The following is a 24,213-nucleotide window of genomic DNA, read 5'->3' as shown; positions in this document are numbered from 1 at the left end:
AGGAGAATGACTTGGTCGATGGCCCAGCGGTTTGTTGTCCAGCCAAGCGCTTGGCAGGTGATGAGGGGGCCCTAAGAGCAAGGCTGCACCTTGCTGTGCCCACTGCGGAGCTGGGGCTGATAGTAGTAGAGGCCGGAACCGACACACCCCTAAAGTCAGTCTTGGCTGGGCATGGGTTGCGCCCTCCGCTGGAAGTAGGGGGGCCCTGCCTGGGTGCGCCCACGGGGATGTGACCTAAGATGGGCCCTCCCGTAACACTGAGAGCTGCAAACATGCAGCTCAGATCTCGGGCAGCCGCTCTGCTCCCAAAACCCAGCTGTGTGCTGGCATGGGTGCCCACGGTGGAACTTGTGGATGATGAACCCACAGAAGATGTTTGTGCGGGGCCGCCCGAAGCTGGGGGGCCTGGAGCAGAGGCAAAGGCTGAAGCTTTCCTTTTCCTATGCTGGGGAGAGCTGCCACAGGCGGTGGTTCCTCGCTGCTGCCAATCAGGGCCCCCAGGGATGTGACTTAAGATGGAGGCAGTAGTGCCTCCAAACCCAGGCTTCTTCTTAGGGCTGGGTCCCGTGGTCACCATGGGGTGGCTCTGGTGAGGAGGGCCCCAGGAGTTCAGGCCCACGCTGCCCCCTTTGCTGTGTGTGGTGCTCGGGGGTCCCCTCGTTGCTGTTGTAAGGCTGAGAGCTGCAAACATGCAGCTCAGATCTCGGGCAGCCGCTCTGCTCCCAAAACCCAGCTGTGTGCTGGCATGGGTGCCCACGGTGGAATTTGTAAATGATGAACACCCAGAAGATGCTTGTGCGGGGCCGTCCGAAGCTGCGGGGCCTGGAGCAGAGGCAAAGCCTGGAGCTTTCCGCTTCCTATGCTGGGGAGAGCTGCCACAGGCGGTGGTTCCTCGCTGCTGCCAATCAGGGGCCCCAGAGATGGGCTGGGTAGTGGCTCCAGGCTGCAGAGGAAATCTCAGAGTTTGGGTGCGGGACCTGAGTGCAAGCAAGCTGGTGGTGACTGTGACTGAGGATGTGCTGTCACTGGGGGGCGTCTGCCGGGCCTGGGTCGAGGAGAAGAGGCTCCCACTGGAGCCAGGGGCGGACCCCAAGAGGAGAGGATGGGAGGGTGGAGTGGTGTCCATGGGGGTGACCTCAGGGTCAGAAGCGGCCTGGGGTGCCAGGCCCGCAGATGTGCCGGGTGAGGGTCTGGAACTGACAGTACACGTAACGGGCAGGCTTGGGGAGGGGGCAGTAGGGCTGGTGACGGGAGGGAGGTTCTGTGGGGTGAAGACAGGAGAGTCCACACACATGGGTTTCCTATGCTGGGGAGAAATGCCCAGGTCCCCGATGGCATAGGTCTCACCCCGCAGCGCACTGTTGATGCGCCGGAAGGCTGCTTGCTTCTCCGAGTCTAGGTCTTCAGCGGTGACCCGGAAACCCGGCTCAGGGGCTGGGGGCAGCCTCAGAGGCTCCCCTCGCCGGTGCGGCAGCAGAGGAATCCTGCGTTTTCGGGGCCTGGGACTGTCAGATGTGCGGGAGCCCTCCCTCCAGGGTCCTTTCTGCCCTCTTGCTGTCTCTGCATTTTTGTCAGGCTGGCTTTTCCTCCGGTAAACCACCGGAGCTGCAGAGGGCGATGGAGGGCCCTCCTCGCCCCCTGTCTTTGTAGACTTCTGGGGCAGCCCTTGCGGTATAGCGGGACCCCTCCTTCTTTCCACTGGCAGGAAACCTCGGGTGGAGCTATATGAGCTCGTGATGGCGTTTCTTTGGGGGCAGGAGCTCATACAAGAGGTCTGCTGTTTCCTGGCGGATCTGTCCTCTGCCCACTTGGCGTGGAGGTCTCTCTGCAGAGGTCCAGACCTGGGCACGAAGAAAGAGCCCCCCAGGGGCCTAAATGCAGATCGTGCGTCCCCGGTGTCATTGGGGCCGCTTCTCTGGTCATCGTTCCTCACTGTGACTGTGGGGACTTCCTCCTGCTTGGCCATCCCTTGCCCCCTCTCTCCCAGGGCCCTCAACACCGTCTTCTCGGTGCTGTAGTTCGGGACACAGCTGGGTGTCGTGGCCGGCACTGGCTGCCCCTGCGCCACACTGGCAGTGACTGTGTCCACTGCGGACACTGAGCTGCGGGACGTCGTGGAGGTGCGAGCACCCATCACTGCCTTCTTCCGATGGCCTCGCCTGAAGATGGAGATAAGGATCCCCATAAGGAGTGCAGCGTCTGCGGGATGGTAGAATGGGGTCTCAGAGACTCTGTGGCAAAGCGCAGATGCAGAGTCACTGGACACTTGTGGGCTGGCCTGCGAGTGGATAGCCGGCCATAGACAGCTGGGTGGCCCGGGCCGGCCACGGGAAGTCGGTGGGCGCGGGGAGCGGGCTGGGGGCAGCCGAGCCCTCCTGGCAGGTGCTGGTCCCCCAGTGCCCGGGGCGGGGGTGAGGGGCAGGGCCTACCTAAGTAACTGCTCCTAGAGAACTTAGGTGAGGTCGGTCCGTGGATACAGAGCTGGGCTCTGAGCACTCTCCTTCAGCTGCCAACTTGGCCAAAAGTGGAGTGCGCTCTCTTTGGCCTGTTGCCTTTTTATACTCTGAAACCTGTGAGCGAACAATGGGCGTGCGTTGGTGGGGCGCAACAATTTAGGGAGGGGTGGCGCATGCGCAGAGTACACGTCAGGCCCTGGGGCGCACAGGTGAGGATGCGCGCCCCTGGACCGTCTAGCGCTTCTGAATCCCCCGGGGGTCTGAGGGCTGGAGGTGTTTGCCTTGAGGGTGATGAGCTTCTTGGCAGGACAGCTGGCCCTTCTCCCCTGGCCGCGCCCCAGTGCTGTCGGGGTAACTAACTGTACTGGACGGGATCCCCGCCCAGCAACGTGGAGCAAGGTTGCTGGCTGTGCAGCTCCCACAAGAGGCGGCAGCTTTGGCAGCAGCGCCTCTGCGTTCCCCTGGCGCCACTGGAGGGGAGAGCCGCTAAGAACGGAAGTGCCCACACCATCCAGATCCTGCTGGGGCGACACCTGAAGTGGTGGCCAGGGCTGGCTGAGAGGGCCATACTTACCATATGACCCAAAAACCCACTCCTAGGCAGTTAACCAAGAGAAAAACTTTTCACAAAACACAAATGTGAATGTTTTAGCTATCTTGTCCACAATTCCTAAATATAGGACTATTGAGGTTATCCAATTTTCTTGAGTTTGTCATTTTTTAATTGTTCTTGGAATAACACTATGTATACGTATTGTTTCACAGTCTAGAGTTAATATTTTACCAATTAAATAAAATTCAGAAGGCTTACATCCATATAGATTCTTTTACCTTCCACTCTTTGTTATAGCTGTCATATGTGTCACCTTTATATGACTTCAACGCCACCCTCTGAGACTGTGGTATCCTTTTTTCATACATATACAGGGAACTCCCTGGCGGTCCAGTGGTTAGGACTCAACACTTTCACTGCTGGGGCCCCGGCTTCAGTCCCTGGTAGGGGAACTAAGATCCCGCAGGCCACGCAGGCGTGGCCAAAAAAAAAAAAAAGTCATACATATATAAAATAATGTAAGAGGATAATTTTTCCAGATACTTGCCATTTTTGTTGCCCTTCCTTTGTTCCTGAAGTTGCAAGCTTACTTCTTTCTTGTGTCATTTCACTTCAGCCTGAAGAAGTTCCTTTCATGTAATGTTTTTATAGCAAATTGTCTGGTGATGAATTCTCTTAGTTTTCTCTCATCTCCATCAGACTTCATTTTGGCTTTTGTTTGGCTTTCAGTCTTTAAGGATATCCTTGCTTTAAGGATATCATATCCTGGTTTGGTCTTTTCCTTTAATACTTTAAAGATGTTGTTCCATTCTTTTCTGGTCTCTGTTTTCTGATGAGAAATCACAGTCCTTCAAGTTGACATTCTGTGATGTATAACAGGTCGGTTTCCTTGACTGCTTTCAAGATTATTCACCTTGGCTTTTTTATCAGATTGTGTGTCAGGGTGAGGCTTTCTGAGCTTAGGTCTGTGTCTCGAAATCAGTGACGTTTTCAACTATTCTTTTCCTCATATATTTTCTTCTGCACCTTTCCTTCAGACCCTCCAACGGCACAAAAGGTAGAACTTGCAATATTGTTTCACATGTCTCTGAGACTTAATTTTTGTTCAGTCATGTATCCTCTTTGTTTTTCAGATTGTGCCATTTCTATTGATCCATAAGTTTTCTGAATCTTTCCTCTGTTTTCTCTGTTCTGTTATTCAGCCCATCCAGTGAATGTTTGCTTTTGGATATTGCATGTTAAGTTCTAAACTTTCCATTTGCTTCTTTTTCATAGTTTGTACTTCTCACTGAAGAACTTCTTTCCATTAATTTCAAGAGGATTTACCTTTAACTCATGGAGCATGGTTGTAATGGATGCTTTGTCTGCTAATTCCTCCATGTGGGTTATTTTAGGGCTGGGTCTGTTGATTGCATTTTTCTCTTGAGAATTTGTCACATTTTCCTAGTTCTTTGTATGCTCCGTTGTGTGGTTTTGGGTGGTATCCTGGAAAGTTTGCTTATTATGTTTCGAGACTCTGGTTCCTATTAAAATCCTCGGGAGATTGATACTTTTCCTTTTTCTGTGGTTTTTATTAAGCAATTCATGAACCTATGGTCAAACAGGTATTGTGCCTTGTCTTCTGAGTTGTTCCAGTCTTGGTGCAGTTTTCAGGACACTGCTGTGCTGTTTGTGTCCACATGGTGCACGTACCACTCAGGGGTTAATCTCGGAATTGAGTGGCAGTTTATACTGTAGTTCACTTCCGCAAGCCTCTATTCTGCCTCGTTGGCTCTGTCTGTGCATGAGGCTCAGGGGGATCCCAGGACTTATGTGGGCTCGTACACAGACCTAAATAATCTCCTCCTATAGCTCTCTCCTCTTTGGAATTCTACCCACATTCTCAGGCTTCAGGGGCCCCTCCTACATGTTCCTTAAAGTGTTTAAGCCGCCATGCTGTCATGCAGTTCCCTATGACCAGGTTGACCTTTCAGGTGAAATAGCAAGAGAAAAGAAAGGAAAATAACGGCATGCCCCCACACTCTTCAGACAATAGGAGCCTCTTAACCTGTTCCTTTGTCCAGAGACACAGGCCATTTCTCAGTGAAGGCCTCTGCCATCACTGAGGTTGCAGGGGAGATGTGGTAACTGGGGAGAAAAAGACCAATGGGGATGACCCCCTCACTCCTCAACATCCAAGCCCCCCACTTTCTCACTTGTCTGGCTAGAAATAAAAGGTTGATCCCATGGTTTTAACTTTCAGCTGTTGCTGGACTTTGCGTGCCTTGCGTAAGCTGGGAGACAGAGGCAGGAAAAAAACCCACCATAATCACCCTGTTACGGGCTGTTATTCAACTTTGGACTTCCAGGCCCCATCTGCCTGTTAGCGTTCACTTCTTAGAGTTTCAAGTGCATGCTGTTTGTCCTCTATCTTGCTCCATGCGGCTCTCAAGCCCTCGTAATATGACCACAGTTCTCGTGCCACATGTAAACATTCGAACACTTTGCAGATACTGAATTAAAAATCTATTATTTACATTGACTCCACCATTTTTATTTTCCTGGTGTCTTCATTAGAAAATTCAAAATTACATATGTGCCTGGCATTATGTATTTTTTGGTGAGCAGTGATCCAGAGGATGGAAATGTATGCCTCCTTCGACTCCTTCAACTTAACCCCACTCTGGGGCAATGTCCCAGCCAGGCAGAAACTGCAGGTGGAGCTGGAGACCTTGAAGAGTTTGGCTATACTTCCAGCTCAGCCCAAAGCCCAAGGATGATTCTGGACTTTCATTCTGACTCGTGCATTTCAGATCTTTCTGGGTTTGGACCTGGTATATATGTCCCTCCCAGCCCGCCCTGCCTGCCCCTTCAGTTGTCACCCCAGCAGGATCCGGTTGGCTTGGGCACTTCTGCGTTTTTTTTCTTTTTTTTGCACTTCTGTTCTTAGCGGCTCTCTCCTCCAATGTTACCAGGTGGGAGGGCAGGTGGACGCACAGGCGCTGACGCCAAATCTGCCACCTCGGGCGGCAGCTGCTGAGCCAGGTACCCTGCTCTCCAGCTTTCCTGCTCTGGTGGCCGGGGACCCATCCTGTACAGTTAGAGCCGGCCGGGGGAGAAGGGGCAGCTGCCCTGCCAAGAAGCTCATCACCCTCAAGGCAAACACCTCCAGCCCTCAGACCCCCGGGGAGATTCAGAAGCGCTAGACGGTCCAGGGGCGCGCATCCTCACCTGTGCGCCCCAGGGCCTGACGTGTACTCTGCGCATGCGCCACCCCTCCCTAAACTTTTGCGCCCCGCCAACGCACGCCCATTGTTCGCTCACAGGTTCCAGAGCTGCATCCCAGCAACAGGCCAAAGAGAGCGCACTCCGATTTTGGCCGAGTTGGCAGCTGAAGGAGAGTGCTCGGAGCCCAGCTCTCTATCCAAGGACCGACCTCACCCAAGTTCTCTAGGGGCAGTTACTTAGGTAGGCCCTGCCCCTCACCCCCGCCCCGGGCACTGGGGGATCAGCACCTGCCAGGAGGGTTCATCTGCCCCCGGCCCGCTCCCCACGCCCACCAACTTACCGTGGCCGGCCCGGGTCACCCAGCTGTCTATGGCCGGCTATCCACTCGCAGGCCAGCCCACAAGTGTCCAGTGACTCTGCATCTGCGCTTTGCCACAGAGTCTCTGAGGCCACATTCTACCATCCCGCAGACCCTGCGCTCCTTTCTGGGGGTCCTTATCTCCATCTGCAGGCGAGGCCATCGGAAGAAGGCAGTGATGGGTGCTCGCACCTCCACGACGTCCCGCAGCTCAGTGTCCGCAGTGGACACAGTCACTGTCAGTGTGGCGCGGGGGCAGCCAGTGCCGGCCACGACACCGAGCTGTGTCCCGAACTACAGCACCGAGAAGACGGTGTTGAGGGCCCTGGGAGAGAGCGGGCAAGGGATGGCCAAGCAGGAGGAAGTCCCCACAGTCACAGGGAGGAACGAAGACCAGAGAAGCGGCCCCGATGACACCGGGGGCGCACGATCTGCATTTAGGCCCCTGGGGGGCTCTTTCTTCGTGCCCAGGCCTGGACCTCTGCAGAGAGACCTCCACGCCAAGTGGGCAGAAGACAGATCCACCAGGAAACTGTAGACCACTTGTATGAGCTCCTGCCCCCAAAGAAACGCCATCACGAGCTCATATAGCTCCACCCGAGGTTTCCCGCCAGTGAAGAGAAGGAGGGGTCCCGCCATACCGCAAGGGCTGCCCCATAAGTCTGCAAAGAAAGGGAGCGAGGAGGGCCCTCCGTCGCCCTCTGCAGCTCCGGTGGTTTCCCGGAGGAAAAGCCAGCCTGACAAAGATGCAGAGGCAGCAAGAGGGCAGAAAGGGCCCTGGAGGAAGGGCTCCCGCACATCTGACAGTCCCAGGCCCCGAAAACGCAGGATTCCTCTGCTGCCGCACCGGCGAGGGGAGCCTCTGAGGCTGCCCCCAGGCCCTGAGCTGGGTTTCCCTGTCGCCACTGAAGACCTAGACTCCGAGAAGGAAGCAGCGTTCCGGCACATCAACAGTGCGCTGCAGGGTGAGACCTAGGCCATTGGGGGCCTGGGCGCCATGCAGCCTTCCTGTCCCTTTCTGCTGCCTGCCGCAGGGGCTGCTTCTCCGCAGAAAATGTTTCATAGTTATTTCTATTTTAATATGATCATGGTACATTAAAATGTATTAGTGCTTGCCTGTGAACACTAAGGTCACTTGACTTGTAATTGTCTATGTTGTTCTATATTTTTGTGACTAAAGGCATTACTTGGGGGAATGAAAAGAATATCTTGAAGCGATTTTGGCTTTTGATCTGCCACTAACTCCTATTTAACCTTAATTCAGGGGTCGGATTCTTTGACCCAAGGAAACAGAATAGTATAAAAAGAAAGAATGTGAGTGTCAGATGGTGGCAGTGATTAAGTATAGCAAGAGACGCCTTTGCAAAAGTTACTCTTGGTCCCAGAAGACTCTCACTTAGCTGTGTGACCGTGGGCAAGTCACTTCACCTAAATCTCTGAATTATAGGGCTGTGCTGATGATTTAAAAGTGACTGAGCACGGTGGACACTCGGAAATCCTGGGTTCTCAATAAAGCCACTGCCCTGCTCTTTGGTCCTTTGGGATTACTATATTAGTAAAATTTATACTTGACAGTAATTTTAGCTTAAAGTTTATTTTGTCTATTTCATCTCAGGCTTTTGGCTAAGATCAAGTGTAGTATCTGTTCTTGTCAATTTAAATAGCAAGAGAAAAGAAAGGAAAATAACGGGCATGCCCCCACACTCTTCAAACAATAGGAGTCTCTTAACCTGTTCCTTTGTCCAGAGACACAGGCCATTTCTCAGTGAAGGCCTCTGCCATCACTGAGGTTGCAGGGGAGATGTGGTAACTGGGGAGAAAAAGACCAATGGGGATGACCCCCTCACTCCTCAACATCCAAGCCCCCCACTTTCTCACTTGTCTGGCTAGAAATAAAAGGTTGATCCCATGGTTTTAACTTTCAGCTGTTGCTGGACTTTGCGTGCCTTGCGTAAGCTGGGAGACAGAGGCAGGAAAAAAACCCACCATAATCACCCTGTTACGGGCTGTTATTCAACTTTGGACTTCCAGGCCCCATCTGCCTGTTAGCGTTCACTTCTTAGAGTTTCAAGTGCATGCTGTTTGTCTTCTATCTTGCTCCATGCGGCTCTCAAGCCCTCGTAATATGACCACAGTTCTCGTGCCACATGTAAACATTCGAACACTTTGCAGATACTGAATTAAAAATCTATTATTTACATTGACTCCACCATTTTTATTTTCCTGGTGTCTTCATTAGAAAATTCAAAATTACATATGTGCCTGGCATTATGTATTTTTTGGTGAGCAGTGATCCAGAGGATGGAAATGTATGCCTCCTTCGACTCCTTCAACTTAACCGCACTCTGGGGCAATGTCCCAGCCAGGCAGAAACTGCAGTGTGTCTTGGAGAAGGTCTTTTGCATTGAGATAGTAGGATGCTCTTTTAGCTTCAAGAACTTGGATGTTGTTGAGTTTAACCTGGTATAAGTTCAAATTAGAGTGTTTTAATTTTAGGATGTTAAAGGTAATCCCCATGGTAAACACAAAGAAAAGAGCTATAGAATATTCCCAAAAGGAAGTGAGAAAGTAATTTAAATATTGTATTGTAAGAAATCAGCTAAACACACACAACGAAAGAGAGGAATGCAGGAAATGAGGGGCAAAAAAGCTTTGGGCAGATGGAAAAGAAACAGCACAATAGCAGAAATAAGTCTTTTTTTTGTCAGCAATTACTTTAAATGTAAATGCATTAAACTCTCCAATCAAAATACAGAGATTGGCGGAATAGGTAAAAACATATGATCCAACTATATGCTGTCTACAAGAGACTTACTTGAGATCAAAAGACTCAAGCAGGTTGAAAGTTAAAGGATAGAAAAGGGAATTCCAAACTCAGTGAGAAAACTCAAATAGTAACCAAGAGAGCAGGAGTGTCTATACCAATATCAGACAAAATAGACTTTGAATTTAAAATGGATCAAAGAGTTAAATATAAGAGCTAAACTATACAAATTTCTGAAGAAAAAAAGGGATAAATCTTCATAGTCTTGGATTTGGCAATGAACTCTTAAATATGATAGCAAAGGCACAGACAACAAAAGGAAAAAGAAATTGGACTTTATCAAAATTAAAATCCTTTGTGTTTCAAAGAACACCATCAAGAAAGACATAATACAACCTTCAGAATGAAGGAAAATGTTTGCAAGTCATATATCTGATAAAGCCTAGTATTCAGAATATGTAAAGAACACTGGCAACTCAACAATAAAATGTCAAATAACCAAATTTTAAAAACGAGAAAAAGAATCTGCACAGATACTGCTCCAAAGAAGACACAAATTGCCAATAAGCACATGAAAACATGTGCAAAATTATAAGTCAAAATTATGCAAACTGAAACCACAGTGAGACACCACTTCAAACCCACTATTGTGCCATATAATTTTTTTAAAAACAAGCGTTGGCAATGATGTGGGGAAATTGGCACTTTCAATCATTGCTGGTGCAAATACGAAAAAGAAAATAGTTTGGCCGTTCCTCAAAAAGTTCAACACAGAGATACAATATGGCCCAGGAACTCCACTCCCAGGTATATGTCCAGGAGAAATAAAAAACATACGTTCACACAAAAACCTGTACATGAGTGTTATATTGTCGTATCATTATTCATAATAGCCAAAGAGTGGAAACAACCCAACTATTCGCCAACTGAGGAATGGAAAAATAAAATGTGTTATATCCATACAATGAATATTATTCAGCCATTAAAAGGGTGAAGGACAGATACATGCTACAACCTGGATGCACCTTGAATACATTTTGCTTGCTGCAAAAGTCAGACACAGAAGTCCGCACATTGTGTGGTTCTATTCATATGAAAGGTCCAGCATAGGAAAATCAACAGAGACAGAAAGACCCAGGGCTGGGGTGAAAGGGGTGGACAGAATGAGAATGACTGATACTAGGTATGAGGTTTCTCTTGGGGATGATGAAAATGTACTGGAATTAGAGATGTTGATTGCAAAACCTGAGCACACTAAAAGCAGCTGAATCACACAGTTAAAAAAAATGTGAATTATATCTCAATCAAAAGATAATATGACAACCTTTTTATAGTCATTACTCTTGATCAGTTTCAGGATGGAATTCTCACAGTGACTTCAATGGAGTGGCTTGTATGGGATGATATTTGAGGCTCAACCCTTTGGGACTAGATGTTCATTTTGAGCTGTTGAATGACGGTGAGGGCCAGCCAGTATATTTTCTTCACGGAGGATCAATCCCCATATGGTATCCTTGGTTTGAATCCTTGTCTTTTTCTCTTCATATTCCTGAAACAAGCTCCTAGGAAATACATTCACAATAGTGAGAGGTGTTGACATCTTCCTGGCAAAAGTCTTATTCACAGGTGAAACTTCAGATCTCCTTATTACTAGCTGCCCGGGGAGTCCCCTGAATCAAAGTAGGGCTTATGAAGATGGACCTTGCATTTTAGCGTGCACTTAAAATACCCAACAGGCTGATCCCATGGGGAAAATAACTTTATTTACATGAGACAAGTACAAAGTCAGCACAACACAATGAGGGAGAGTATGGGTGCTGGTGCCTGATGGCCTGAAATCAAATCCTATTCGAACGCCATGTGTACCTGGGAAGGTTAGTTACTTAGCTCTTCTGTTTCTCAGTTCCCTGGCCAGGGATATGGAAATATTAGTAGGACCTGCTTATTCGTATTATGTTCTGAGGCTAAAAATTAGTAAATACAAAGCCTGAAGAAAAATGATGGGTACTTCATAAGTGCTACCTACATAAATGTTCAAGTATTAAATGCCTGGAAGAATAAGTAGGTTGTCTCCAGAAAGGGCACCTAGGAGGCTACAAATAGGAGGATAGAGCCTACTTTTTCACATTGATGACACGAGTAAGAAGTTTTAGAGCTCATGGAAAGAATATTATTTCTTGTGATGCACTGTGGGGTGGGCAGAGTAGGGGCTGTGACCCATATTTTATGGTTCAGGGCACTGAAATTTAGACAGATTGAGTAACTTGTCTAGCGTCACAACACTGATGAGTGATGGGTCTGAGGCAGGGGAGGGACAGAGATTCCGGAACACATGTACATGAGATCATACCCTGGATACACAAACCAAGAGCTCTCCTCACTCCCTTTCCCACATCCTCCTGCCCCAAGAATGCTGCAGGGAGACAGCTGGTACTCGGAGGAGGTGCCTGGCCCAAGAGAATGGCTCAAACCTGGACCCACCTCCTGGCTCTACGTTTCAATCCCTGACCCCAAATACAGTGTCTTTCCCCCAAATGCAGACCCCCTGATGGACCAGGGTATCCAAATATGTGTGCATCTCCCCTCCCTTCCCCCTCAGCACTTGATTCTAGCAGCTGATTTGCAGTGAGACTTCCTGGTGGTCAGGTGACCACCCTGAATGACCAGTAGTCTACTTGACTCCCTAACTGACTCAAAACCCAGGACATTCCAAACCAACTGCCCACATGACAGTTGCACAGAGAATTAGCATCATCTTCTACTGATCAAACCCAGATGATGAGCAGTTAATATTCATTAGCTGGGAACAGGGTCTACTGGGCTGGTGTTTTGGTGGCTTAACACATGAAGGTTACAGGCCCCCAGGGTCTCACTGACTAGAAACTGACCAATCGTCTGAGCAGCTTGGACTAAGGCCTGGCTAAGAGCGGGCAGTGGCTGCACGGGCTCTGAGTGGGCACCTTCCCTGCCCAATCCTCCCTCAGCCAGATCCAGGCTCTGCTGTACAAACTACAGCCATTGCTCCTGAATCTACTTGCTGGTATTAGTTCCACAGTACCTTCAATGGAGTGGTCAGTGGGGGTGCTATTTGGGTCCCTACCCTGTTTGGCCAGATGCTGATTCTGATGTGCCTGAACCACCGCTGCGGATGGCCAGCAGATTATCTTGATCACAGATGATATTCTTGTGCATCCTGTGTTTGATTCCTTTATAATCTTCCTTTTCTTCTTGGTACCCGAGTCATGATCCTGGAAAACACAACAAAAACTGAGAGAACTATTGATATGTTGCTGGGAGAAGACCATGCAGAGGTGTCAATTCATTCCCAGGTCACACGTCTGTTCTCTTTGTTCACCAGCCTCCTAGGGGAGTCTAGGGGAGTCACGTGAATCGAAGCTGGGCTGAGAAGAGGGTGTTGCAATGTGGTGTGCACTTAAAATAGCCAGCAGGCTGACTGCACGGGACATGACTTCATTTAGTGAGATAATATAGAAAGGGAGCACAGCACAGTGACCGACAGAGTGGGAGCTGGTGCCTGATGGTCTGGATTCAAATCATACCAGAAGCCACATGAACCTGGGAAGGTTATGCAGACCCTCTGTCCTCAGTTCCTTGTTCTGTGATAGTGGAAATGTTAATAGGGCCCACTTATTAGTATTACATGATGAAGCTGAATACAGCAAATCAGGTAGACCCTGATGAAAAATGATGCTTACTTCATAAGTGCTACCTAAGTGTTCAAATATTAAATGTCTGGAAGAATAAGCAAGAAATGTGGTAGTGCTGCCTCCAGAGAGGGGACCTGGATGCCACAGGGCAGGGGAGTGGGGAAGGTTATGGGTGTGATGCTTTAGAGCTTGTGAAGAATATCTGTCATCATCTCCTGTGATCCCCACATCAGCCCCGTGGGGAACTCATGGCAGGTGCTGTGAACCATATTTTATGGTACATGGCACTAAAATGTTGAGATTTTAAGTGACTTTCCCGGAGTCGCAAAGCTGATGACAGATGGATGTGGGACAGGAATGTAGCTGGTTCCCTGGGACAGAAATCCCTGAACCCCTGAATCCTCTAGATGGTGCTCTGGACTCCTGAGCCCAGGGCTCCCCTCCCTCCATCCCCCCAAGCCTCCTGCCTGCCCCATGGTTGCTCCAAGGACAGGAGGGGTCTGAGCCAACAGGAGGGCCCAAGCCTGACCCACTGCCTCCCTTACATGTTGATCCCTGACCCCACAGCTCTTAAATATCCCTGAAAGAAGGTCCCTTGAAGGATCAGGGGGTCCCATCTACGTCCCTCCTCCCTCAGCGTCTTCACACACTGGGTGAGCCTCCTGGTGGTCTGACCAGTGGTCGGCTTGTCTCCACGTGGCTCAGAGCCCTGGTCTCTCCAAGCCAGTTGCCCACATGGCACGTCTCTAACAAATTAGCTTGGTCTTCAACAACCAGCCCTGGATGCACAGTTAGTGCTGATTAATCAGGACAGTGGCCTGCTGGGCTGTGCTTGGTGGTTTAGTGGGTGAAGCTGGCGTGCCCCACTGTCGCCTGACTATTGATGTGAGCAACCGTCTGAGTAGCCTGGGCTACGGCCTGGCTGGGGAGGGGCCGTGGCCGCACTGGCTCTGAGGGCGCACCTTCCCTGCTCATCCTTCCTCATCAAAATCCAGCCCCTACAAACTCCTCATCCATCCCTAGACCCTGCAGTGGCACAGGAGAGAGGCCCATGCCCTTCTAGAGGGACCCCTCCATAGCCACAGCCTAGAGACCCCATCCCAGGACTGTCTCTGAGGATGACCCAGGCCCTCCTAATCTCTGTCACCAAATGTTCATTCCACTAACCCGATGGCATTGTCCCTTCTCTCCACGTTCCCAGGCAGCGCCCAAACACCCAGTGATCCTGTCCACATCAACCACTGGAAATACCGCCACGAAATCCCAGTTTCCTTCCTTTCTGAAAACCTCTAGGTTTAGACTGCTAATATTTGCTTTTGGATTTTGACATCGACATTCAGAAGTGTTTAGCCTGGAATTTCTCCTGTCCTGTAATATCTACTGCTGGTATGACATCAGTATTCTCCTGGTCCGATGAAAGCAGTGTGGGTGTGTTCCCTCTGTATCTGTTCTCTGGAAGAGTGTGTAGGAGACGGGCATCGTTTCTGTCTTAAATGTTTGGTAGAAATCAGAGGAAGCCACCTGGCCCTGAAGTTTGTTTTGTGGGGAAATTTTTTTGGCATCTCTAATTGAAGTTTACTTGGTGTATTGTACAGGGCACAGATCTTAAGCATAGAGCTTTATGGTTTCTTGTAAATATAAACACATCTGTTACCAACACCCAGTTCAATATACAGGACGTCCCCAGCACTCTGGCCGCCCCCTGTCGAAGAATAAGTGCTAACTTATTCGGTTATAAGAATGAAGTCAGTTACTCCATGTATATTCCAAGTGCAGTGATTTACACACAAATAACTCAAAATGAGTGTGGCAGCACAATGAGAAAGTAGTGGAGGGTGCTGGAGGGCTGGGAGAATCCAGTCCCTTTGGGATTTCCGCTGTGGAGGTGGGGCCAGAGTAAGGAAGCTGAGAGGAGCTTCTCTGAAGCATCTGGGCTTTTACAGAGGGAAGAACTACTGCTCCCCAGAGTGCAGCGCCCATTGTAATTCACTGAGCCCTCCCTTTGCGGAGGGTGCTTTTCTATACTTGTGTGTTATTTTACATAGAAATGTTTAAAAAAATAAAGAGGAGATCAATTTTGTTTGATGTAACAGCCTTTCACTGTTAAAAGTAAGACATATATCTAAAATTATGCTAAATATGTACAGCTCCGACAGGAAGTAACCGGCACTCACTACCTGACTCAGGAGCGGAGGCGGAGCAGAGACGCGGCCCTCCTTCCTTGGCCTCGTGTCTCATTTAAGCTGCCAGACGCTGCACAAGCTCCATCCCCTCTGAGTCTCAGGCTGACGCCTCCAGGTCACAGTCTTCACAGGAGTCAGACGAGAACCTGCCACACAAAGGCAGGGACTGGAGTCAGTGGGGAGGTGGGCTCCCTGGGGTCGGTGTGTGGGACCCAGGGGGCTACTCAGACCCTGCAAGTGACTTTGGGCCCTGACATCCCCAGGGCTCACATCCCCAGGGCACTGGGGCCTGTTTGCTGCTCTTTGCCAAGTGTGTTCTGGTAGCAGAGAGACCTGTCCTACAGGGGCGATTTAACCTGGGCATTTGGCCGGGCGGCGTTCGAGCGACTGGTCCCCTGAACAGTGAAAGTGATGCAGAGGAAAGGGGAGGCACTGGGGCTCCAGGGTGAAAAGTGTGGGTCCCTCCCACCTGGGCGCTGTGAGGAGTGGGAGGTCTGATGACACAGGTGGGAGTAGTGACCCTGTCCCTCCAGCCCACACGCAACACGGCCCATCATGAGACCAGCACAGTGGAAGTGGGCAGAGAACCGCAATGTTCCCTTTTCCCCTAATAATCGTTTTTCTTTCTTTAACACCCCAGCCAAACTTGCCTGTGCTTTTTAATTTAAAAATATCCTGATGCTGTGGTCACAGAATCATAAATTCTATAGCTTTGCTGTATCCCAACATGAAAAGTTTGTAGAAGACACTGCTTTTCAGCATGTAATAAAACCAGATGTATTTGTTATCTAATTTTAAGGTCATAATTAATTTGGAATCCTGGCCCTTTAACTCATCCTAAATTAGCATTGCTTTGAATTGCCTTCATTTTGTGTGTGTGTTGTATTCAATTTTTACACATCTATGAAAAATCTATAGAACCTCAGGTTGAGAAATGGTGCCATGAGGTGACCCAGGCCCTTCAGTGGGGCTCCACAGAGGCTGAGGGGTCCCCAGGGGTTGGGCAAATCCCAGCCAGGTGTGGATCCTGCAGTGTCCCCTACCGGATGACAGGGCTACTGTGTGCCCACAGGAATGCCGCAGCGCTGGGCCAGGTGAGCTGTCTGCTTGCATGAGAAGAAGCCCCGGTTCCTCTGTCCTCCTCACCCTTTCCCCAGGACGCCTGAACTGGGGGGTACCAGGGCCACTCCAGATATCTCACTACACCTGGTGATTAACTGGGGATGTTGTCTGCTGACCTTGGCGGGTTGGGAGGGCAAGGCTGGGTCCTGCAGAGGGAGATGTTGAACCTCACCAGGGACACTCTTTACAAAGAACACAATGTGAACAACACCTCCAGGAGTGATGTACGTGATGACCCCACAGAAGCCTCCGGCCCCCCATCTAAACATAAGAGCCTGGCATCTTCAGGGATTCTATGGAACGGGGACTGTTCCCTGGCAAGATGCACTCAGGTCATCCTCCAGTTGCCTGCGCAGATTACCACCATTCTCTTCTCTCCACCTTTTTGTTCACATGCAGTGGTGAGCACCTCTGTGCTCTTCTCTGGCTTTTGGGATTTCCTGAAGCGCCAAAAAAAAAAAAAAAAAAAAAGTCAGGGATGGCAAGAGAAGCACATACACTTATTTGCCTTCTGCTCTTCCTCCTACCCTCTCCACGCTCACATTTCCTCTTCTTGTTCTTCCTCATCCTTTTACTTCATCCCTTCTCTTGAATCCAGGATGAGAGAATTTCTTTTTTTTTAATTGGATGAGTCAGTCTTCTTTTACTTATTTATTTATTTTTAACGTCTTTATTGGAGTATAATTGCTTTACAATGGTGTGTTACTTTCTGCCTTATAACAAAGTGAATCACCTATACATATACATACATCCCCATAACCCCTCCCTCTTTTGTCTCCCTCCCACCCTCCCTATCCCACCCATCCAGGTGGTCACAAAGCACCGAACTGATCTCCCTGTGCTAAGTGGCTGCTTCCCACTAGCTATCTATTTTACGTTTGGTAGTGTATATATGTCCATGCCACTCTCTTTGTCACAGCTTAACCTTCCCCCTCCCCATATCCTCAAACCCATACCGTTTTTATGCTAAGTTATATTCTACATGTACCTGGAAAAATGTTAAAAAGATTTTTAAAGAACTGCGCATCTATTTTTGCAGCTGATTTGCCTGTTCAAGGCTCGCTAGCACTTTATCCATCTCAGTACTATTTCACTTAGTAAACAAATGCAGTTACCATAATTGCTGCATATTTGTCTGTGTTCCCTTCTAGGTTATATGTTTTTGAAGTTAGAAACTATATTTATATCACAGCCCCTATGTATGGCACAATATCCATTGCTAATTCAGATTGTGTTTTAAGATATGAGACAAAATTTAAGACTTTTATTATAGTCAGAAACATCTAGCAAATCAACCAGAAAATAAAAACTAATTTTCAATTGGTTGGCCAAGAACAAAAAAGGGAGGAATACCTAGTGCAAAATCATATCTCTAATAGCTACTGTTGGATTTAGAGCACACACATGCTAAACTTATTTTAAAATATCTTCTTATCAAAGATTTGAGGTTGGACCGGAAAAAATTATATCAGAAGTGAAAATAATTATGTGGTCTGACCAGCGTGGATCACAGAAAGTAAGGGTATACTATATATAAAGTAGATAAACTACGAGGTCCTGCTGTATAGCACAGGCAACTATATTCAATACCTTGTAATAACCTATAAAGGAAAAGGATCTGAAAAAGAAATATATATATATCTGAATCACTTAGCTGTACACCTGAAACACAACATTGTCAATCAACTAGTCTTCAAGGGAAACAAAACAAAACAAAGTAAGTGTAAAGGGAAGTATAGTTTTATAAATTCACCTCTGATATCCAATGGACCAACTGAAAGAAAACAGAAAGTACAACTTTCTAGGAGACAGGACATGGCCAGCAAACCAGGCCGTTACCCTCGGTAACGGTCATACCTGCCAAAAAATATACAGACTAGCCTGCATTCAGGAATACATAGGAATTCTTCATTTATCTGGCATTGTTAGGCAATGAGGTATTGCATGTTAGGAGAAGTATTTTTAAAATGACAAAATGAAGAGGAGTTGTTTTAACCTTCACTCGGTAATTTTTTTCTAAAATTAAGAAATGTATCCACTGGTGTATTTAATGTTTCCGTGATAACTCGGGGTCATCAGTTCAATCAACGTTTGCATGAATAATGCAAATGAAAACAAGACAGGCATGCTTACTTACTGAAACTGAAAATGACATGGCACTGGCTGGAATAACTGATGAGAGAGCACGAAAAAAGCAAAAATGAAAACAAACCATGATCAAGAAACAATCAGTCAAGTTCTGACTTTCTGTACTTAGTTTCAAAATGAGATACCACAAATCCCAGCGAGAGACTCCAGCATCATCAGCTGTCTTTCTCCTTTGTTTCCACCTTCCTTTCCTTCTCCTTCTATCCTAGACTGTTCCAGGCAGTGCTTATGGCTGCTTGCAAGAGAAATTCTAATACTTGCTTTCTCTCACACAAACTTCACAATATGTCCATGTGATAACTAGTGTGGAGGTAAAAGACAATTCATCACAGAGACATCTCCTATGAAAATAAAATTAGAAACTAGCTTTTAAACATGCAGAGAGAAGGGCGTGGAGTCAGGCACTAATTTCCTTGCGAATTCCTCTCCATTTCTAATAGGCGTTCTTCTTTACCAAGATCCCTTTTTATTGGTGTGCTGTTCCAGACTGCTCCACTCCGCCCATCCTCATTCTGTAAAATACATTCACACTCTTTTGTGACCCTACTTATTTGCCCATTAAATAATCAATCATAGAACTGTCGGAATTATTTACAGAGTGAAATTAAAATGCTGGAGTCACTTGGAGGGTTTAAGCAACTCCACCAGAAAATACTGGGCATGGATTTAAAAGAGGCTGCGTGGGACTTGCTCTTGTCCAAGTTCTTTCTCAAGAAGTATCTGAAATAAGCCTAAATTCAGAGTTAATCAGACTGGCCTGCTTTCTCAGGTGGACTGGAACTCATTGCTCTTTCCCCTCAACTCCCTGATGTCAGCGGCACTTTCCGGAGAGGAGGTGGACTTCTCTGCCTACTGCAGAAGCTCAGTTCCCCCCGGGCCCACTCCGTGTCTGAATCCCACACTTGAGGCCACATGCCAGCCTTCCCAGAACATTCGTGGTCTCGTTTCAGTTTTTGACCTGCTCAGATTGAGTCCCTCTAGACTCTTCCTCAGCTTGAAACCTGATCTTCCACCACTTTCCCTGACCTCGATGGTAACCTGCCTACTTTAGGCCTCAGGTGCTTTAGCTATAAATTGATATATTTGCCCTTAATTCTAAAGTCTTCTTTCTAAAGCTCTACAATGTGGTGGCTCCTTGAAAATGTTTCTCTTTGCTGGTTGTAATTTTGTACAGAATTAAAAGCACAGCTACTCTAAAAGACAGTAAGTTGCATTGGATAAGGAAAGTGTGCTCTTGTAGTTAGAGTAACAGGGATGGAAGACGACTTAGTATGTTTTAAGATACTCATGATCCATTCTCGTGAGAGTCGGGGGAAGAAGGGGAAGAGAGTTAATAAAATACCAAATGTTTGTGACAAATTAAGTTCAAGATGTAGCTGATAAGTTACTACTTGAATAAGACACACAAATCCAATTCAAGTTTTGCTTTATTTTTCTAAGAAGGGATCCCAGTGAACTGAGTCCCATGTTCAGTAACTCCACGTTCAATGGCTTAGTCTTTAAACACTGTTATGTTGCTGGAAGAAGAAATATTGCCCACCATTCCTAACTGATGTTTAGCTATCACGCACATTTGAAATAAATTTATTACTTTGCCTGATCTCAGGGTAATACATTCCAAAGGGGCAAAGAACACACGAAAAGTTATGGAGTCTCCATCTTCTACACTAAAGTGTGCAATAAATTACATATTATTTGGCCGTTAAGTTCACAAGCCATAGAAACCATTCCATTTGCAATGTATACAGTGGTAATCAGCAGGTAATGAGAATGATATAAAACCAAACAGACCGTGTATGATGGCACTGCTGCCAATAAAGCAATCATTAAATGCATTCATATGCATCTATGCTAGGTAAGCTCTTTGGGGGCAATTGCTATGAATTCTACATACCCGTCAGGATACTATATAGAGCCCACTTTCTATGGCCTTAATTCAAAGACGCTGAGAAAGGGTTACTCTGGGTAAATTCAGACCTTTTCTCAATATAGAATTTGGTCAACATGCATTCTGAACAGCAAAATTTCACAGTATTTTCCTACACTAAGTGCCACCTCAGCAAATGCAGGATTAAGTATAATGGATTATAAGAAGTGAGAAAGGAAAGATGGAAGAAAAGAAGGAAGGTAGGAAAACGGTGGGTATGGAGTACTTCAACATTTATGTAAAGAGTGGAACTAAAACTAACCTGAGGTTACCCTGAATTATTAGCATACGCTATAGAAACTTAAATGAAAAAATAAAAAAAACCCAGCAAGGGAAACCCAAAGATTCTCTGTTTTTTCACTTAACTGCATATACACGTCCATCTTAAACAATCTATATGCTTATATCCAATAAGAGAGCATTGTTTTGCAAGGCTATTTGGCTTCTATCAGCATGTAAAGGTCGGACAACTCAACTTTAGCAGAGTCAGCCTTCAGGTGAATAATTGCTTCTTCAGGTTGTGAACATTTGAATTTTCCAGAAATGTTTCCCAAAAAATGAAAACTAAAAGAGTCCTAGGACAGCGTCCTTTAGAAGTTTTATAGTACCAAGGTTTTTGGAAGAAGAGTATTCTTGTCAATTATCAGCACAATGATTCCAAGCAGGTCAATTTTTGCTGAGAATATTATATAACAGAACCCACTTCACCTCCATTATACTGACAATGATCTTCCTTACTTCAACCTTGTGCTGCTTAGTAAAGTTGAAAATACGGAGCCAAGAACAGACACTGACAATGCCAGAGACTCAGATGTACCTATAAGTGCCTTCAGACAACATCAGCCGCCCAGGCTAAAGTCCTGGTTTAAAACATCCCAACATGAAGGAATCTCAAAAACTATATGCTGAGCAAGTGAAGCCAGATCAAAAGGGCACCTACTGTATTATTCAACTTACATGGAATTCTAAACTGGGCAAAAGTCATCTCTAAAGATAAAAAACAGATCCGTGGTTGCCTTGGGGTGGGAGATGGGGATACTTTTGCAAAAGCCTAGGAGGAAACTTTCTAGGGTTTTAGAATTGTTATCTATCTTTATGGGGGTGGTAGTTAAACAAATGTATACATTAATTAAAAGTCACTGAACCGTTGACTAAAAATGTCTGCATTTTATTGTATGTAAATGATACCTTAATAAGGTTGATTACAAAATGAACCAAAAACAAAACAAAGCAGAAGAGAAACCTCTCAAGACTTCAAAGGAAATACACTGTTTTCTTCCAGGGTACCAGATTGGAAATGAGGCATTGGTCTGTTCTACCCTCAGCTTATCCCTAGGGTTATCTAGTCTATTTTAAAGCACTAGAGTCCCCTATCAGGAAAACTCACCCCATGTTTAATTACTTTGATTTCTTCTCTGCCTCTTCTCCCAACACACTGAAGTCATTCACGGAAGAAAAACCAGCTTTTTCCAACTTTGCATCATGACACATTCTTTCCAAAGCTATTAGTTATGGAATAAAATTTGGGTACACTTTGTAAAAAATCTAGCTTTTTGAGCCTTACAAATCTTAACAGTTAACCTATTGCCTCCACTGGAATTTGGAAAAAAATTATTTTGAAAAGGAATAGCTGAGACTTGACATTTTTTTGTGTGTGATTTTCTCTTCCCCTAAGAGAGAAGTGAGTAGGAATGAGAAACACATACATAAAGAAAAAAAATTATCTTGCTGCCTTTGCATGGTTATAATTTATAGGAGGCCCTTTTCAACAATAATCTATTATCAGAATCAATAAAATATAATCTCCATGAAGGCCAGGCCAGGATACTTGTCTCTTTTTCGGCAGATTGCAATACAAACCACATTCATGGATATGCTTCTTGATGATCTTTGTAATACTGTAACAGTTGACCATTTCCTCATGCCTCTTCACCTTAACTTCAACCTGGTTTTTCACTAATGACTTCACATTTCCTTCTCTAACACTTGGTTGTGGGCCTCTTTTCCAACTCCAACTCCAACTCGCATTTCACTCTGGAACCAAAGGAAGACTCACACCTTCCTGCTACAGTTGCAGATTATATAGACTAGAAAAAGGAAGGTTGCCAGATGGTGGTTTACATTATCTACAGACTGTCTCGGCTCAAGGTTAACTTCCCTGGGAGAAAACCCATAAACCCAGAAGCATCAAAAATAACCTGCATGTGCAGGGGGGAGACAGCTTTGCTTGTCTCATTTTACATTCTTTCTGATTTCTGGGCCCTGGTGATTTATCTCCCATGGAATGGAACAAGGAGGGGAACAAGTAGGGACAGTCCCTTCGAGCTAAGAGAAACACTCCGGGAGGTTTTGAATCAGACTTGGTTTTTTGTTAGCCAAGTTACAGGAGAATTTTTAAAGTGGGGGAAAGGGAAGAAGGAAGCGGACCAGGAAAAGAATTTAAGCCATCATCTATAAACCAACAAAGCACTGATAGTTCCAAACATTATGTCACAAACTAAAATGACTGATGTAGGCTCAAGTGGTTTATAAAACCTATAAAAAGACTACACCAGCAAAGTCCCCATTTATCTGTAGAGTTCAGAAACTAAAACAAGGAATATTTTAGCTTAAAACCTTATCTCAAGAGAATCATATACACTTCACATGAATAAAAATACCTGAAACCAAACATTTTTAAAAGCTCCAATACCCAAAATATAAAGAAAAATATTAATCCAGAAGACTCAATCAATCCATGATAATCACAAAACGGCTGGGCAATCTCTATCTCCCTTCCACACTAACCATCCATCCCATGGAAGACCAAGGGAGATCAGACCTTCCAGACTTACCTTCCAGACCTTCCAGACACCTGGCTGCTGCAAAATTCTATGGAGACTCCTTGTGGAACAGCAGTTTCCCATCTCTTGTGTCTCTCCCTATCGTGATCATGATCATGCAGGAAGCAAGTCTGGCTGTGCTATCTTATCATTGTCTGTCACCCATCTGCAACATGGTATTGTACAGATAAGGAGAAAGTAGTTCCCTTTCCCCCAGAAGGTTGAGGCTCAGGTACAGGGTAATTCTCCTGTGCACACGGTCATTATTTAGGCCGACTCAGTGACTTCAACAGGCTTAATCATGTGATCAGGTTTGTTGCCAGCTGCGTAATGCTCCCACATCTGTAGATAGAGCCGCTCTAGGTCCATTGTGTATCGTTTGGTGTTGAACAGAGGGCTAGATGTTCTCTGCTTCCAGACTTTGCCACGAATTTTCTTCAGGTATTCTAGATCAGTTCCCAGTTTCACAGCTATGTCTTCATATTCTTGACTATTTTTAGCAATAAGCTCAAGACAGCCTAAACAAGTGAGCTGGGAAGCTGCAACTCGGGAAGCAAGAGTCTCTCCTGGCATAGTCACCATGGGTGTCCCTGACCAAAGGACATCCATCCCTGTGGTGTGTCCATTACAGAGTGGAGTGTCCAAGCAGACATCAGCCAGCTGGCCTCTCCGAACATGTTCCTCTTTAGGAGCAACAGGTGAAAAAATGATACGGTTCTGGGGAAGGCCCATATTTTGTGCGTACTGTTGAATATTAGGTTCTCCTACTGCTGGAAAACGCAACAGCCACAGTACACTATTGGGAACACGCTTCAGAATATTTGCCCACATCTGCAAAGTAGATGGGTCAATTTTATATAACTGATTGAAGTTACAGTACACAATGGCATCTTCCGGTAACCCGTACTGAGAACGTGTGGTTACAATAATGGTACGGGGAACCTCCTCTCCAGTGGCAGCCTTAATGTTGATCTGGGTAGTTGCCAGTCCATTGCTAAGACTGAA

At 46.6% G+C, this 24,213-nt stretch overlaps 1 long non-coding RNA gene and 2 pseudogenes across 1 annotated transcript; 2 read left to right on the top strand and 1 right to left on the bottom strand.

Annotated features, from left to right (window-relative positions):
* Window positions 1-6,897: 6,897 nt before the first annotated feature.
* LOC149749816 (putative POM121-like protein 1) lies at window positions 6,898-8,575 on the top strand (annotated as a pseudogene).
* On the top strand, window positions 8,178-8,283 carry LOC149749817 (U2 spliceosomal RNA; annotated as a pseudogene).
* A 2,506-nt stretch (window positions 8,576-11,081) lies between the features above and the next one.
* LOC149749815 (uncharacterized) lies at window positions 11,082-23,236 on the bottom strand. The gene is made up of 3 exons (XR_016392529.1): window positions 23,221-23,236; window positions 15,184-16,751; window positions 11,082-12,586 (listed from the first exon to the last, which is right to left on the bottom strand). It is a non-coding gene; the product is annotated as an uncharacterized LOC149749815 (long non-coding RNA).
* Between the last annotated feature and the right edge of the window lie 977 nt (window positions 23,237-24,213).

The sequence above is a fragment of the Delphinapterus leucas genome, chromosome 3, assembly GCF_059928025.1.
Source record: "Delphinapterus leucas isolate spDelLeu-1000000601 "Yukka" chromosome 3, BTC_Dleu_Yukka2, whole genome shotgun sequence".
NCBI classification, from domain to species: domain Eukaryota; kingdom Metazoa; phylum Chordata; class Mammalia; order Artiodactyla; family Monodontidae; genus Delphinapterus; species Delphinapterus leucas.
The sequence above is the reverse complement of the archived record's forward strand: the minus strand, read 5'-3'. Positions and strand labels throughout refer to the sequence as shown.